Raw genomic sequence first — 18796 nt, 5'->3', positions numbered from 1 at the left:
CACTTAATGTCAAGGAAATAAGTAAAATTTATTTTTTTCCTGTGGCAGTAAAATAACATTCATTCATTTTTCTTTCTCTCTTTTTCCTTTCTTTCTTTTTTGTTCAGTTTATATTAGTAGTGTGGAATGGAAGGTATGACCTAAGCTGCCTACTAGGTTTATTATAATGTATTTAGGATCAGAATGTTTAACGAACACTATCGAGTTTGCAACCGAGCCAGGCAAAGCATATTTAAACTTTAGTCATGATCCTAGACGTGTCTCGCAAGTCCACAGTTTCACTGAAAATTGAGAATTTAATTTGACCACCAAGTTTGGTATTCATTACGAAAGTGTCTTAATGAATTTTTCAAGCATACTCTATATATTCGAATAATTCTGAAAAAATACAAAAAAGACCTTATTTCTATATTACTGTTAGATTTCAGGAAACGAAACTTTATAATGTTAGCTTATTTTCTTGCTATGTTTAAATCCAATATTTTTATCTGTGCTCCCTTATCTTAACATATATCTATTGGTTTCAATTTTTCATTCAGATGTGTTTAAGCAGAGCCAAGCCGAGCCTGTTATTGGTCAAGTCGGCACCAAGTATAGCAATCTTTTTATTCTTTAGATGAAGGGCTACCTGCCCACCAAATTTCGATGATATTCGTCTGGTAGTTACCGAGAAAAAATACAACATAAAGGCAAATCGAGTCAAGCCTTTCGCCGACCGAGCCCAGACATCATGTATAATGATCTTTATTCCTTAGGCGATTGGGTACTTGACCACCAAGTTTGATTTAAATTTTTCCTGTAATTACCGAGAAATAAAGTACCACATACAAATAGAGCTGAGCCGAGCCTGTCCTTGGCTGAGTCGGCCTCCAAGTATAGCGATCTTTATTCTTTAGACAATGGGCTATCTGCGCAACAAATTTCTAATATATTCGACCAGTAGTTAGGGTGATGTGGGGCAATGAGCGACAGTTAAGAATTTAGAAAAGTACTGGAAAAAATCCATTAGGCACATTGAACGGAAACCTTACTCAAAACTTATACGTATATTTGGTAACATTATAAAGCCATTAACTCATGAAAAGTCTTTATATATATTTTTTTTTAAAAAAAGTGATAAATGCAGGTCTACAGTTGGCGCTTGTTGCCCCTCCCCTAACAGCACAAGATGTGCTAGGCATATGCCATTTAAGTGTCCCAGCTACTTTTTAGGTACCCGACACATGGTACATATGGTACTCATATGCTAGGTATGTACTTCAGCTACCTAAAGTTTTAGGTGCTTGTTACACCTAATTGATATTTGTGACTATGTGCCACAAATGTAGAATTTATATTCCTGGCTCAGTTTCGCACTGTGTAGTCATTTGTTTTTATGTCGTCACTTGGGACATATCTTTCATGTTCCAGGTACTTCCTTTAGGTGCATACTTTTTCAGATACTTATGACACATAATTGATATCTGCAGTGACGCACGAATGACAGTCAGCTGTTGCATTTTTGCTCATGCGAAGTAACATGCAACGGTTTCTCGTGCTTTCTGCTCCAGTTTCTGTCCTTCTAGTACACAATCGCTTAGAAAAAGGAGCAACAAATGCATCAAATTTGGGATATGAATTTAGAAATGACATAACTGATGAATAAAAATTAAGATGAATCTTTCATACATATGTGAACAGTTAATTATTTACATAGTTAGGGATAAAGAATTGTATTTTTTAGATGCCAACTGACGCCGATCATTTGAAAGTGAATATGGAAAAACCATGAAATAAAGTAAAGAGACGCATGTCAGTTTCTTATAAAATTACATGGTGAGCGGATTTTATCTGATCCCAAACGGTTAACGTCGAATATACAGGGTTACAAGAGCACTGTGATTAGCCAAAATAAAAAGACCCCAACGATTTATCCCTCTACAAGCGACATTATCTTCATCGCCTTCGTGGTCAAGTAGGAAGAGTCCACGGCTAGTAATCAAAGAGTTGGTGGTTCGTGTCCACCCCGGGTACTCTTTTTTTACTTTTTTAGTGTTTTTAGACTCACCTTAATGTAAACAAATAACATAAAGCGATTTCACATTTTTGGTGGGATCAATTTTCCCGTACGATATGGGGAAGAACATATCTAGAACATACTACGTAAGTTCCCCAGGTACATGTCAGGCATGTGCCCAGGGGTGGATATAGACTGGGACTATCATTTGCCATCCATGCGATTTCTCTCTCATAGGTACATAAGTCACATACTGGGCACATTCCCATGTACCTGAGGGAAAATGATATGCATATGCCTGCTATGTAATTGTGCTGTTAGGGCCACACCGTGGGGCAAAGAGCGACAGCTATGTTCATTACTAATTATTTATTTATTTACGTCTCACACCCAAGTGTTGGTTATCGTTTTCTTTCCCGAGTTTACAATTATCAAACTGGTTTCCAACTTTATATTTTAAGGAAATATTATTCTTGACCATTCCCTATAGCCCTAGAAAAGCACCCTCCGATATATTTTATTTCTGCACCATTATTCTAGTTTTCTTCAACCCCACTCCTCTCCAAGTTACCTCACAGTTTCAAGGTCACTTCTTTTCGTCTTTACCATTATGTTTCTCGTTCAGCAAATCCCCCGATAGAAATTTCACGGTGCAATCTGCGAATTTGGGGTCCCGATTCGCGAAGCGTATACCGTTGCCTTTTGAACTTCTCACGCTCCACGACGGTTGCGATTGACAATGTATCCTTTCTCTTCTAGGACACGAAATCCATTGGTCATGGTCATTCGAAGTCACACTTATACTTGGATAAGGTCCGTTGTGCGACTCTGTGAGAGACTCTGCAGCAATTTGCTTTACTTCAATACCTTGCACTTTTAAACATATTTTTCTGTTTTGTTATTGTCGCAACTTAACGGATTTAGAAACGTGGCCATAGATTTTCTGATGTAGGTTGTATTGACATTTTGATGAGTTGCCCGTTTGCACAGGGTTATCATAGAGAGTTGAGATTTGTTCTATGTTCTTTTATTTAACAATAGCTTTCATACAATATACTGCTTGATCCTCGGTTCTATTTGCAAATTTTGAGTTTGACCCCGCCTGGGACCCTGTGAATGCCCCGGAGACACAAAATTTTAATTCGAAAAGTGCTGGGCTCCCCACACTAATTTTATATGTATTCGCTGAGTTTCCTTACCCGATCGTTTCCGAAAAATCTGACCCGGAATCTGACTTTTTAATGAATAGTATGGAGCTCAAAATCTAACTTTCACGCTTCTATCTCCACAAGGGTTGAGATCGAGGATGAATCCCTTTTCGTGTTATGTTCTTTTGGGACAAGGTATCCAATGTTCATAGTCTCGACTCGAAGTCAGAGTTACACTTGGATAGGTTCCCTAGTCAGTATACTGTTTCTTTTTTTCTTTTCTTTTGGTATAATTAAAGATTATGACTATTTTCTGTGTCAGTTCAATGTTGGGCCACACTGTAGGAACATAGCAATCCCACTTTAAAACCATTAAGTACCACAAGGTGGGAGAGGCGAATTGATGCTCTGACTCCACTTAGATATAAAATAAGGGAGGTTTATGATGCCTTACTTCAAATAACTAACGACAATAGAAGAGATAGAATAATAGCCCAGGATGCTCTGTGTATAGCAAACCAGCTGCGTGACTTTACTTTCCTTTGCTCACTCGTTATATGGTATGACTTTTTACTCCACATAAACATAATAAAGAAAAGTCTCCAAAGCATTGATTCTTATGTGTTGGTGTAGTCGGGTTTCTTGAAAGTATATCTGAGTACATTAAGAGAAACAGAAATGATGCAAAGTTTCAATCTTACTTAGTTGATGCGATGGAGTTTTCACCAGTATTAGATATGGATGATCCACGGATAGGTAATAGAGTGCAAGCTCGAAGTACAAAAAAGAAGAGACAGTTTCAGTTCGAGGCAGAGGATGAAGCTATTGAAGATCCATAAACAAGGTACAAGTTCAATTTTTATTACAAAGTTCTAGACGTGATTGTGTTAGCTTTAAGAGAGATGTTTGTCCGGACTCGTCGGTGACTCAAAAGGCTCATTGTCGCTTACTGCCGTCGCGACATTGTTGTTTACTTGCTGTTGCCGCTGTCCGCTTTAGTGCTCCGTCATCTATTCTATCGTTTCTTTCGTTGTGCGTGTTTTTTGCACTGGACTGTGCAGTTTTTAGTACTTACTGTTTGTTTGTTTTTACTGTAGAGAACAATACTCTCATTTTTGAGTTCAGATATTATTTATTTTACTGTAAACCGTATTTTTCTATATTTTCTGAGAATCCGACCTTTTGCCGTATATCCCCAGTCCCAAAGATAACAGATTAGAGGGGTTCTACTGTATTTCCTTATTTTATTTGAAGAGTTTTTATACTGTATTTAATCTCTAACTTCAAGGATCTCTAAGATACTCAATTCTTGACCGAAAATTTGAAGTACCTACACTCTTCTTAGAACACATGTTCCAAAAAAAAATCCTTGCTTATTCCTTATTTTCATGACAAAAAGAATATTCTGTTCTTATTTCACGTTTCTAACTATAGTAGTATGGCCTGGCCGATGGTGAATGAGTCACTTCTAATCTTTTATATAGTATCAGGTAGTTTAAAAAGTAGTGAGCATTTTTGTTTACGAGATGGCGTTATTGTCACAAATATCAGGATACATGAGTCGCAGCGGGTCAGACCTAACGTCATTTGACAGTTGAAGTAAATAGATGTTCAAAAAGTAGGAATCTCTTAATCAGGAGTACAATATTGCGCCATGAAAATGAGTGAACTTTCCGCAAAACTGAGCTATATTTTACAATTTTAATTCGATAAGTCCGCAAAAGCTGCGCAGGCCCGTGAAGAAATGTGTGTTGTTTAGTGTCAAGATTCATTATCAAATCAACAGTCAAAAGATGGTTCAGTCTATCTCGTTTTGGGAATTTCGATGTCCAAGATGATTCTTGAGTGTGCAACCAGTCGCAGTAAAAATGGATGATATTCTGGAAAATGTCAAGCCAGCGCGGTATATAAGCAGTCATGACATCGCCAATGACCTAAACATTCATCACTAGAGGGCGGATCGGTATGCACTAAAACTTACCTAAATATGCATGCAAATATGCACAAAAAACCTTAAGGATATGCACTTAAAGTTGTGAAATATGCATTAAAAGAAACGTATAAGCTAACCAAATAAATAACGAAATGCACATTTATTTCAATGTTTCAAATATACTACACACAACACATTTCATTTCGGCACATTTGATTGTTCGCGGTTGCAATAAATTACTATGTGTTTTTCAATATTTTGTTGGAAAAAAACTTTTCCGTTTGTCTGAAAGTATGTTTTTATAAGTAGAAAACGATCTTTCAGTGTCACAAGTAGTAATTGGACAGAATTTTAGCGATGCTATTTCATCAGCGGAATGTTCTTGAAAAACTTGTGTAGATACACCACTTAGAACACTATTTACATTCTACAAGAATTTCAGTCCCGGGTTTCTTGCTATTACTGATGCTGCCTTTTTTGCATTTTTTTTCCAACTTGCCCAGGTAGGTGATGTTTTACCACACTATCAAAGAGCTCTAGTGAAGTTGAAAGCTGCAAATCTTGTTCTAAACGAGTGATCGTCTTGGGTAGTGACCAAAAATGTGCACTAATAAAGGCTAGATCTGCTTGATTGTTGTCAGCACTGCACGTATTCCTTGCTTCCTCTATGCATTTAGCTTCCTGGGGGGCGAAACAGTTTAGTACCTGAAAATGTACAAGGAAAGTAATCTGCATGAAAAATTCGTAGAATGAAAACAACGCTAGTAGGCAATCAAAACAGTAACACCACCAACCAGAATAAATAAATATACCGTATTTACCCGATTATAAGCATATCCCCGAAAATCAAACAAGAAAATAGAAAAAGAATTGAACTTTATTCATGAAGCATACAAAGTACATGCACTAGCTATATGCTAATGAATTTTACTGAAGTAATGTGCTTCTTATCTAAAGAAATTCATTTCTCTTCGTGTGAATGCTTAAAATATCTGAAAAAGCCAGACATGAGCAACATAAAATTTGCCTTTCTTGATAAAATCTACTACACCGATTCTAAACCGAGGGACATTTTTCGAGCCAAGAAAAAAGTTTTTAAAAAGTCGGCTTACAATCAAGTAAATACGGTATTCATAAACACTCGTTAACAGTCATGGGAAAAGTCAACTATCTGAATTGTGAAATTAAAATTAAAGGCCACTGATTCTTACTCTGATAATAATAAGTAACGTCAGATAATTTGAGCAGGCTGTAATTTGGGGAGGAGCCGTGAGTTCATCTTACATTCTTGTTATAATAGTTCCTTCGTGGCCAAGTAGCTACTATACGAACTCTCTGTAAGCGTACTGTCGGATTCAATTCCTTGTCGGGGTACTTGCCTCTGATAAAAGTGTCAGAACAAACTTTTAGCAATAAATCCCGTCTGATATAGCCTCGATGCTAGAAAGAGACTTTAAATCACAACTAACAATTCAATCAAAACTGGGGTACAGTGGTGGAGTTCAGTTCCTTCGTATTTTAACAAGTATCCCTGTTACAGTTCCCAAATTTAAGGCAATCCTGTTTTTAGTACGAGCCTTTAGCCGTAGCTAGGGGTATGTCTATGTGTCCCCTAAATTTTATCGAATTCCTTCTAAATTTTGCAGTTGGCTAAAAGCTTGTGCTAAAAGATGATTGCCATAAATTAGGAAACTGTAACTGGGACACTCGTTCAAATATGAAGGAATTGAACAGGGACCCCTAACGCTAAAGATTAGCACTCTACCACTCTGCTCCTAATTTTGATTGAATGAATAGTTGAAGTTTTAAGTCTCTTTCTAGCACCGAGGCTATATCAGACAGGATCTATTGCTGTTCTGCCACCTTTATCCGAGGCAAGTACCCCAACAAAGAACTGAACCCGGTAGTACGCTTATAGAAAGCTCGTGCCTTGGTTTCTTGGTCACGAAGGGACTTTGCATTGTTGGATTGCAAGAGCACGCGTTGTGTGTGGGGTTTGGGTGGAAGGAGGGGTTATTAGCTACGGAGGAAAACAATAACGATCTGAATCCAAAATTGATTCTCTGCGGCAAAATCAAGTACGGACTCAATTCTCAAAAAAATACTCGATTCTGCTCATCTCTAGGAATGATTTTGCTATTGTCAGTATTATCATTTCACACAATTTGGGAGATTTTGCTTTTGTCAGTATTATCATTTCACACAATATCATTTCATTGGGAGATAGAGGATTCTCAAAGACAAGTGACCATTTCGCAATGAAACATTAGTAAGCAATTACTTTATGGAATGATGAATTCCATAATTTGATATTTAAAGTTGTGTGAGCAGTCTCTGGTTCGATTCTTGGTGGAGACTCTCGGTCAAAAAGGTGTAACAGATTTTGCAGGCCAGCCATTCTCAGTTAGATTTACCCTCGGCTTTCCTCATATACACGTACACCAGGCAACGATGCCTAACAGGCAGATCCCAGGTCACTTTCATTCTTTCCCGGATAGTGTGCTCGCCGAAGAACGTCATTTCTCATACGTGTCATGCTTAAGGCCGCAGATGCAAATAATGCCCAGAAATATGGATAAAGAAATTATATTAAATAAAGAAATAATTAGATAGACAAGTAGATACTAGAGATATAGATATATAAAATGATTATTAAGTTGTAAAGAAGCATATTTTTCAATTACTATAACCTATATTTTTACCTATATTTTTTTTTTTCAGTTTCCATTTGGTTTAACACCCAACTTACCTGATGTAGCCACAGTTTTGGAGTTTAGAGTTTTTATGTTTTTCGTCTTTATGAAACACCAAGATTATCAAGGACAGGACGTACCGTAAGACGGAGTTACTTTGTACAAAATATGAAAAGAGTTGCACAGTCATCTGTTGGTAAAACCATGAACTGTAAAGAGAAAGTTTCAACTGCAACCGTAAAATAAAGCATCTATAATATTGGCGGTATAACTTCAGTTCTAATTACCGGGAAGGTTTATTGTTGTAGAGGTATGGAAAGCCTTCACTAAAAAGGCCGATAAAATTTGTAAGATATTACCAACAAGAATTTCCGTCAAAGTTAAGTCAGTTTCGTAGAATACTATTGTGTATAATGGGACTTCAATGCAATAGTTGAAATTGAGATGTGAAATGTTATAAAGTCATAAAAGAAGTAAAACTGGGAGAAGGCGATTTCTTCTTCTAATCAGGGTTACTTTACACCGGTCCAAAGTACCCTCTTAGATAGGAAATTAGTACTGCTGGTACCTCCTGCCTTCTAATTTTAGGTACATTTCCTATTTAGGTAGATGCCGGAATGAATTTCTTGTTGGAAAATAAATTACGAAAAGTGGCGGATCCATAAAATTAGTCTGAGGAGCTTCACTCAGAATTTTTTTTTTTTTATTATTAGAAATCACTAGACTTTTCGGGTGAGGCTTGAAGCTTATACGCATAGGAATTACTAACATTAGATTAAAAAAAAAAAGAGAAATCATGCAATTTCGGTCGGCTTCAGCCTGACAGTCCCAAACCCCGTAAATCTTCCATTGATTACGTTTGGGATGATATTCTCGGATATAAAGAGCAACGAAGGAAAATCAGTTCACGGATATTATTCTGTTCCTGAGTTGGCATTTTTGTGGAGCATATGCTAAACTATCAGAATATAGTTCCTGTGCTGGTACCAGAAAATGCATAATTTTCTTTACAAATATCGATAATTCATACTTAGTACTGGCACCAGTACCATCATTCTAATATCAATATTTGTAGACTGCATGCAGTTTTGTGTAAGAAGTGGAATGTATACATACTGAAGGGAAAACATTGCACAGAAGCATTTTGTTCGTATTTTGAACATACTTTTTTGTATGTTGTGCAAAGTACGGTTCTATCAATGTGGACTCCGAACCACGACAACAGCTTGAACTCAGTGTGCAGAAGGCCTGTGCAGGGATAATGAAAGATCAACCCTCGTACTATAGGCTGTTTCTCAGCACATTATCTAGTCTCCAAAAGTTCTGGATTATAGAATCCAACAAAAGTCAAGTGTGGTTCTCTGAATACTAACAGCTGAAATTCGTACAAACTTGATAGAAATTTCTTAAAAGAATTCAAGAAACAATGTTTTGTGAATAGAATAAACAATTTGATTCATAAAAAAAACATTACAAGTGCTAAACTATTCTAATCTAGGCGCCATAATAATAGAAATATGATTTGATACTCAGGCTTACATGTTTTGGCCTTAAATTAGTTAAGTTTGAAATTCGTATTTCCAGTCGCTATAGCGACCTAGCGCTGGATTTTGTGAGCCCTGTATACGGAAATATAAGAGAAAAGAAAACATCTTTGAAATTTATTTGTTACTTTATATTAGACTACTTAAACTGTTGAGCAAATTAAATTCTTAAAGTTTTCATTTAACTTTCAAAAGGAAAACAATATCTATCACAATACTGTAGCAGACCAAGATTAGCGAATAAATCTCTCGTTTGCCTTTTATCTTCCTCCGCCTAGTAGGGATCTTAGAGCCTGTCTATTCCTCTTGTGCCCTCGGAAAGTATGCGAACTATACTTCGGCCTCACCCCCGCCGCCCTCTGGCGGATGAAAGCCTCCCTTTGCTTAGGGAAAAGTGAATGATCTCAGCTGTGTTGGCAATTTTCATTCAGTCGTTTGGTCTTGACGAGTGAAGGTCGTAGGCTACTTAGAGCGGCTAATAAGACAGCACAGCAAAATCCGTCAAATAATTCATTCTGGCAACGCTTCCGCATCCAACAATTGAAAGATCTCGGCCGCAGCAACTTGTTCCTCCTCTTTCGAGGGAGGTATGGGAAAACACATATCAACAACAGATTCAGAAAGGGCACAGTTCAAATAGAAAGGCTCTATTAGTAAACTTTATTTTCAAAAAACTTGATAAAATTAGCAGTTCCTATACCAGGGACACATTTTGTGTGGATTTCTACTCTTTAATCTCGCCTTCCGGCTTCAATCTGGTCCTCGCCTTCTGCCAATTTCAACCACCAACTCTCATTTGGCCCTCGCCTTGTTCTTACAGCTTCAACTGATCTTTTTGCATTTCATCTCACCCCTTATTCCAAATCTGAACTTGTCTTTACTCTTAATTTGCTCTCACAATCTAACTCCGAACTAAGCCTCGTCCTCACTTTCCAATTTAGATTACAAATAATGTTCGATCTCCTATACTTTAAACCGTAGCTGCGATGAGACCCTATAGAGGTTTACTATTTATGGATTCTACACTTTTTTAAGGGCCGTAAGAGAAAAGGGTAAGAAAAAGTGTCATCCCGTGAAGTATCACATCAATCCAAACTCAAGCATTGGCGATTCCTCAACCTCACGACTAAAGGCACTCATCTTGCAAAATCCAAGAGGATTCGAAAGATATTGTTACTCCAGACTATGTAAATAAGACTTCTTAACTGCATACTAGGTAAGAGGTGATGGTACTTAAACCCCCTCTTAATTCCTGCTTGCGTCTATGCTCATGGTATTTTGAACTCATCCAGCTTCAACTTCTAACTCATGAAATTGGCCATGTATGGTTATTTGCATATATATTAATCATAGAATTGCGATTTCAAATATATCTGACGGGATCTAGAATGAACATTTACAATCTGCTTCGTCACTACTTGCGAGCAATTATCATTCTCATTCAAGAAAGATTTACTTCATCTCTCGTACCTCACACATCACCAATCTGACTTTCTGACAGTGAAGATAAGTAAGCTGGAGACCAGACTTCGTGGAAGGATTGAAGTTAATTACCGTGGTAAAATAAATATTTATTGATAAGTATTTCCATCTGAAATTACGAAAATTATAAGCACAAGGAGGGTGAAAAAGTAGTGTGACCGACTTAGCAATGACTGAAACATAAAATAGAAAACCGAATAGAAACAAATGCCTTTTGTCTTATGTAGAATAAAGTTTCATCTCGTATAAACTGTATTACCCCTTGACATTGCGTTTGTTCCTTCACTTGTGTTAGCTTATTCTACAATACTATAAAAGGTTGATCCAGTATTACTGTTCCGTGGTAGGTGCGGGATAAGATCGATCAATAAATCTAACCACAGATTTTACCCCATATTTCAGTATTGTTTGTTATTTTGCGTACGGTTAAGTACATATTTCGGTATTACCAGTTTTGATAGGTATTTCAGAATTTTTGGTATTCAAGTGTTGATCATGTTTAGGTATTACCATATTGATCGGTAGTCCTATCAAACTGTTAATTAAGCAGCCAACTGAAGAATCCTGTCCCCAGAAATTCTTCCTATTTTGATTCTCGTGATCTTAAAAACGGCCAGACATGACTTTTAAAGGGGGGGGGGAACCTCTGTTGTGAGCACATAAGATTTTCATCAAGTGTTGTAGCCCTTGAGTACCCGTGGTGATTGCTACAAAAGCAATAATCTCATACAATTCTGCAAAACCGGCCCAAGAAACTGCAACCCAAGAACCGGAAAATGATAAAGAGAAAGCTTCGTAGAAATGTGTTTTGTGATATGCACGCCATCGAAAACGTTCCAAATGATCATAAATGCAATTTAGAAAGAAACACTTTGTAGAAAATAATTCAAATACAATTTCCAATCAGTCATCTATGAAGCTGTAACTATAAAAGAAAACGAACTTTTGTTCTTGCAATTATGCAAGGGATATGGAAATTAGGCACTAAATCACACTTCACACTTTTCAGGCTTGGCGTATTCCACGAACGTCTGCTACTGCATCGTGATGTGACTGTGATCAAACACGACCCCGACTGTGTTCGGTACTGGGTTTTAATTGATATGATGTGAGCATTGGTGATTTCAGGGGTGATCCGTGGACGGGAAATTTCCCGGGGCATTTAATCGATCAGGATCAACCAGTTACTAGTTCTTTCTCATTATGCGAAGTCCTTTCCCTTAGTTATATGGCATAGTGCCATAAACTCTGAAGTTTATAAACGTCAGTATACTAGTAAATGCAGAAAATTTGAAAAACCTTGCCGTATGGGCTTTCTTGGTAGTTATATTTTTTCGTATTATTCATCTGTATTTATCAAGTTATCTAGAAAGTATTAAGCCTTTGGTGTCCAAAATTGAGAATATATGTATTGTAATTTGAAAATACCTTTGTGAAACTACACATCTACCATTTTGTTCAATGACCTTCTGCCATTTGTCTGGCAACATCATAATCCCATCACTGAAGTACTTCTGTGATTCTGCTTTTAAAAAAATATAACACACCATTTTTACAGACCCCTTTGAAAACTAATTTAATATAATTCAGGGAATTCTCCAAAGATCAAAACAAATAATAGCCTGACGGTACCAGGTCGTAATGCATGACGCCATTACAATCTCACCAAACATACAGCATAACTTTCTTGAACGGCATTCTGGGCTTTCCCACAGATTGTGGAGATTCGTCTCGCTTAGACCACGCTTTTATTTATTTATTTATTTTGCACATTATCGACGTAGGTTACACTTTTCATCACTCCTGATCAACCGACTTAAAAATAGTTCGAGTTCGTTATGTTTCATTTAGAGATTTGCAAATAGAAACTCGATCGAGTATATGTTTTTTGAGTTATATCATGTGGCAACCAAATGTCGAGCTTCTTTTTGTAGCTAGCGTTCTCCAAATGATCTAACATTGTTTGGTGATGAATAGAGCGCGGATTTTTGCATATTTGCATGTTCTTTTTCTGATATGATATCGATATGCTTACATGATTAATATTTGTTTTAGGTGTCTAGGAGTCTAAATGCGAAGTTTTATTGTGCATATAATTGCATATTATGATGAATAATGCATATTGAAGACGTTTTTGCATATATATGCATATTTAGGAAAAATGACTAGTGTATGGTTACTTGACTAGAGATTTTCAGATTTAAAATGTGACTTTTAGTCTTCTCGTAGTTCTTAGAAAACCTAAGAAATGAAAATAACTTCTTATCGGTTTAAACATCAATTTTCTAAGAACGTGCGAACAAAGGCAAAGAGAAGCTGTTTTCTTCTAAATTTCTCTCCCTCGGAGTGAATGAATCACTGCGTTTGCAAGAATATTTAAAGCTTATCCATCATCTCTTCACAGTTGTTTGAGACCTTGTGTTGTGTAGTAGTGTTGCTAAGTGAACATGCCGAAAGAGAAAAGCTCGAGGAGTTCCAGTCTAAAGATGGGTTGCCATGTTAGAAGAACTTGTAGCTGTCATAAAAAAAAAATCTTGAAACCCTGCCATATTTCACCGTGTACACATAGTCTTGAAAGGGTCATAAAATATTTTTTCCATCTTGCAAGGAGTCGAACAGTGTCCAACTTTCTGGGACGTCTTGCTTGCTACCTGCTATCGCCCTCTCGCTGACATTAAAGGAAAAACCAGTTTCGCCGCTTCCGAAACAACGGATTCTTTTGGACAGGGAGGGGGAGTGCGCCAAAATACACGTTTTTAATGAGGAGGTTAATTGTTTTTCCACTAGACTGCAGTGCTGCATGGGTGGTGAAACCTTTCTTGCTTACAAGAAGTTGTAAAATCTAAACAGTAGACAGAAAGATCAGGTAGCAAGGTCTTTTCTATGATAGCTACAAGATCCATGTAAAGTGGAAACGTGGCTTTAGACAATGGACTAAACCATACTCAAGCTTGTCCACGGATGGGAACACTGTGTTCTGCGAAGTATGTAGCAGAGAAGTAAGTACATTTTTAGTTCATTTCTTTTTGCTTTTTTTAACAAAAAAGAGGAAACCCATAGAATTGAATGAGATTATTGCTTTTGTAGCAATCACCACGGGTACTCAAGGGTTACAACACTTGATGAAAATCTTATGTGCTCACAACAGAGGTTCCCCCCCCCTTTAAAAGTCATGTCTGGCCGTTTTTAAGATCACGAGAATCAAGATAGGAAGAATTTCTGGGGACAGGATTCTTCAGTTGGCTGCTTAACTAACAGTTTAATAGGACTACCGATCAATATGGTAATACCTAAGCATGATCAACACCTGAATACCAAAAATTCTGAAATACCTATCAAAACTGGTAACACCGAAATATGTACTTAACCGTACGCAAAATAACAAACAATACTGAAATATGGGGTAAAATCTGTGGTTAGATTTATTGATCGATCTTATCCCGCACCTACCACGGAACAGTAATACTGGATCAACCTTTTATAGTATTGTAGAATAAGCTAACACAAGTGAAGGAACAAACGCAATGTCAAGGGGTAATACAGTTTATACGAGATGAAACTTTATTCTACATAAGACAAAAGGCATTTGTTTCTATTCGGTTTTCTATTTTATGTTTCAGTCATTGCTAAGTCGGTCACACTACTTTTCACCCTCCTTGTGCTTATAATTTTCGTAATTTCAGATGGAAATACTTATCAATAAATATTTATTTTACCACGGTAATTAACTTCAATCCTTCCACGAAGTCTGGTCTCCAGCTTACTTATCTTCACTGTCAGAAAGTCAGATTGGTGATGTGTGAGGTACGAGAGATGAAGTAAATCTTTCTTGAATGAGAATGATAATGCCTTTAGTCGTGAGGTTGAGGAATCGCCAATGCTTGAGTTTGGATTGATGTGATACTTCACGGGATGACACTTTTTCTTACCCTTTTCTCTTACGGCCCTTAAAAAAAGTGTAGAATCCATAAATAGTAAACCTCTATAGGGTCTCATCGCAGCTACGGTTTAAAGTATAGGAGATCGAACATTATTTGTAATCTAAATTGGAAAGTGAGGACGAGGCTTAGTTCGGAGTTAGATTGTGAGAGCAAATTAAGAGTAAAGACAAGTTCAGATTTGGAATAAGGGGTGAGATGAAATGCAAAAAGATCAGTTGAAGCTGTAAGAACAAGGCGAGGGCCAAATGAGAGTTGGTGGTTGAAATTGGCAGAAGGCGAGGACCAGATTGAAGCCGGAAGGCGAGATTAAAGAGTAGAAATCCACACAAAATGTGTCCCTGGTATAGGAACTGCTAATTTTATCAAGTTTTTTGAAAATAAAGTTTACTAATAGAGCCTTTCTATTTGAACTGTGCCCTTTCTGAATCTGTTGTTGATATGTGTTTTCCCATACCTCCCTCGAAAGAGGAGGAACAAGTTGCTGCGGCCGAGATCTTTCAATTGTTGGATGCGGAAGCGTTGCCAGAATGAATTATTTGACGGATTTTGCTGTGCTGTCTTATTAGCCGCTCTAAGTAGCCTACGACCTTCACTCGTCAAGACCAAACGACTGAATGAAAATTGCCAACACAGCTGAGATCATTCACTTTTCCCTAAGCAAAGGGAGGCTTTCATCCGCCAGAGGGCGGCGGGGGTGAGGCCGAAGTATAGTTCGCATACTTTCCGAGGGCACAAGAGGAATAGACAGGCTCTAAGATCCCTACTAGGCGGAGGAAGATAAAAGGCAAACGAGAGATTTATTCGCTAATCTTGGTCTGCTACAGTATTGTGATAGATATTGTTTTCCTTTTGAAAGTTAAATGAAAACTTTAAGAATTTAATTTGCTCAACAGTTTAAGTAGTCTAATATAAAGTAACAAATAAATTTCAAAGATGTTTTCTTTTCTCTTATATTTCCGTATACAGGGCTCACAAAATCCAGCGCTAGGTCGCTATAGCGACTGGAAATACGAATTTCAAACTTAACTAATTTAAGGCCAAAACATGTAAGCCTGAGTATCAAATCATATTTCTATTATTATGGCGCCTAGATTAGAATAGTTTAGCACTTGTAATGTTTTTTTATGAATCAAATTGTTTATTCTATTCACAAAACATTGTTTCTTGAATTCTTTTAAGAAATTTCTATCAAGTTTGTACGAATTTCAGCTGTTAGTATTCAGAGAACCACACTTGACTTTTGTTGGATTCTATAATCCAGAACTTTTGGAGACTAGATAATGTGTTGGGAAACAACCTATAGTACGAGGGTTGATCTTTCATTATCCCTGCACAGGCCTTCTGCACACTGAGTTCAAGCTGTTGTCGTGGTTCGGAGTCCACATTGATAGAACCGTACTTTGCACAACATACAAAAAAGTATGTTCAACATACGAACAAAATGCTTCTGTGCAATGTTTTCCCTTCAGTATGTATACATTCCACTTCTTACACAAAACTGCATGCAGTCTACAAATATTGATATTAGAATGATGGTACTGGTGCCAGTACTAAGTATGAATTATCGATATTTGTAAAGAAAATTATGCATTTTCTGGTACCAGCACAGGAACTATATTCTGATAGTTTAGCATATGCTCCACAAAAATGCCAACTCAGGAACAGAATAATCTCCGTGAACTGATTTTTCTTCGTTGCTCTTTATGTCCGAGAATATCATCCCAAACGTAATCAATGGAAGATTTACGGGGTTTGGGACTGTCAGGCTGAAGCCGACCGAAATTGCATGATTTCTCTTTTTTTTTTTAATCTAATGTTAGTAATTCCTATGCGTATAAGCTTCAAGCCTCACCCGAAAAGTCTAGTGATTTCTAATAAAAAAAAAAAAAATTCTGAGTGAAGCTCCTCAGACTAATTTTATGGATCCGCCACTTTTCGTAATTTATTTTCCAACAAGAAATTCATTCCGGCATCTACCTAAATAGGAAATGTACCTAAAATTAGAAGGCAGGAGGTACCAGCAGTACTAATTTCCTATCTAAGAGGGTACTTTGGACCGGTGTAAAGTAACCCTGATTAGAAGAAGAAATCGCCTTCTCCCAGTTTTACTTCTTTTATGACTTTATAACATTTCACATCTCAATTTCAACTATTGCATTGAAGTCCCATTATACACAATAGTATTCTACGAAACTGACTTAACTTTGACGGAAATTCTTGTTGGTAATATCTTACAAATTTTATCGGCCTTTTTAGTGACGGCTTTCCATACCTCTACAACAATAAACCTTCCCGGTAATTAGAACTGAAGTTATACCGCCAATATTATAGATGCTTTATTTTACGGTTGCAGTTGAAACTTTCTCTTTACAGTTCATGGTTTTACCAACAGATGACTGTGCAACTCTTTTCATATTTTGTACAAAGTAACTCCGTCTTACGGTACGTCCTGTCCTTGATAATCTTGGTGTTTCATAAAGACGAAAAACATAAAAACTCTAAACTCCAAAACTGTGGCTACATCAGGTAAGTTGGGTGTTAAACCAAATGGAAACTGAAAAAAAAATATAGGTAAAAATATAGGTTATAGTAATTGAAAAATATGCTTCTTTACAACTTAATAATCATTTTATATATCTATATCTCTAGTATCTACTTGTCTATCTAATTATTTCTTTATTTAATATAATTTCTTTATCCATATTTCTGGGCATTATTTGCATCTGCGGCCTTAAGCATGACACGTATGAGAAATGACGTTCTTCGGCGAGCACACTATCCGGGAAAGAATGAAAGTGACCTGGGATCTGCCTGTTAGGCATCGTTGCCTGGTGTACGTGTATATGAGGAAAGCCGAGGGTAAATCTAACTGAGAATGGCTGGCCTGCAAAATCTGTTACACCTTTTTGACCGAGAGTCTCCACCAAGAATCGAACCAGAGACTGCTCACACAACTTTAAATATCAAATTATGGAATTCATCATTCCATAAAGTAATTGCTTACTAATGTTTCATTGCGAAATGGTCACTTGTCTTTGAGAATCCTCTATCTCCCAATGTGCAATCAGCGGAAAACATTGCTAAAATACTGTATCATTCTTCTTAAATCAATATCTTACCATGTTATGTTCAACTTAGCCAATATGGTGGTACAGAATGTCGATAATAATCTGAAAACTCTTCTGTAAAGGTGGTTCTACTATTGCCAACATATAGTTCCCAACTAAGTACTATGTAACATGAAATTATTAAGTCCTGTATGATTAATTAATTGGATGGGGACATTGTGACGTAGTGGTAGCTGGTGTGGAGTAGGTAAGCGGTCTGAAGCATTACGCTGACGAACGTGAGGCAAAAACTATTGGAGCTCGAGTTCCTCTGAAGAGCATGGACATTTTTAACTACTCTTGAAGTTTCTGTGTCTGTTTCAATGTCATAACAGATTAAGTAGAAAACAGAAACCACAGATGACCATGAAGAAAAATGTCTCGGTTGCGACGAATTTAAAAATTATATAAAAAGTGGTAGAGGGTCCACCTCTGGTTCTAGGAGTTCGTGATTGATCCCAGATCAAGTGTGTTTATGGAGGATATCGCCGTGGGTTTTCTCGGAGGTCTCTCGTTTCCTTTCATATTGTCATTCCACCAAATCTTCCATAATCATTCATTTCCATTAACCATTCGTCTCCTTTAGCCGAAATTGTATAATTGTGGAACATATTTTATATATATATATATATATATATATATATATATATATATATATATATATATATATATATATATATATATATATATATATATAAAACAACTTATTAAACGATTTTAAGCGAATACGAAACTTCCTTTAGTAACAGATTCAGAGACCTAATTATCATAAATGAACGAACAGTTGCAAGTTCTGCTGATATATGTTAGTACCATAGGCTTATGCTTGAAATCATTGCTGTATAGCTATATTTGCAACCTTTATACTTACGTCCGAATCATACTAGCTATGACGTTTATCTTATCACGTAACTTCCGTTGTCGGCTTTGAAAGAGTTACAGCCGTGTTAGA

The 18796-nt window shown here is 36.8% G+C and overlaps 1 long non-coding RNA gene across 1 annotated transcript in view; it reads right to left on the bottom strand.

The window, feature by feature from the left end:
* Positions 1-5224: 5224 nt before the first annotated feature.
* LOC145687803 (uncharacterized) overlaps positions 5225-18796 on the bottom strand; it is a 144017-nt gene continuing 130445 nt past the window's right edge. Inside the window, exon 3 of the long non-coding RNA XR_014131773.1 lies at positions 5225-5782. This is a non-coding gene — a long non-coding RNA (uncharacterized LOC145687803). The remainder of the gene's footprint in view (positions 5783-18796) is intronic.

The sequence above is a fragment of the Thermobia domestica genome, chromosome 6, assembly GCF_964235325.1.
Source record: "Thermobia domestica chromosome 6, izTheDome1.hap1.1, whole genome shotgun sequence".
In the NCBI taxonomy this organism is placed as follows: domain Eukaryota; kingdom Metazoa; phylum Arthropoda; class Insecta; order Zygentoma; family Lepismatidae; genus Thermobia; species Thermobia domestica.
This window is presented reverse-complemented; position numbering and strand designations above follow the sequence as displayed.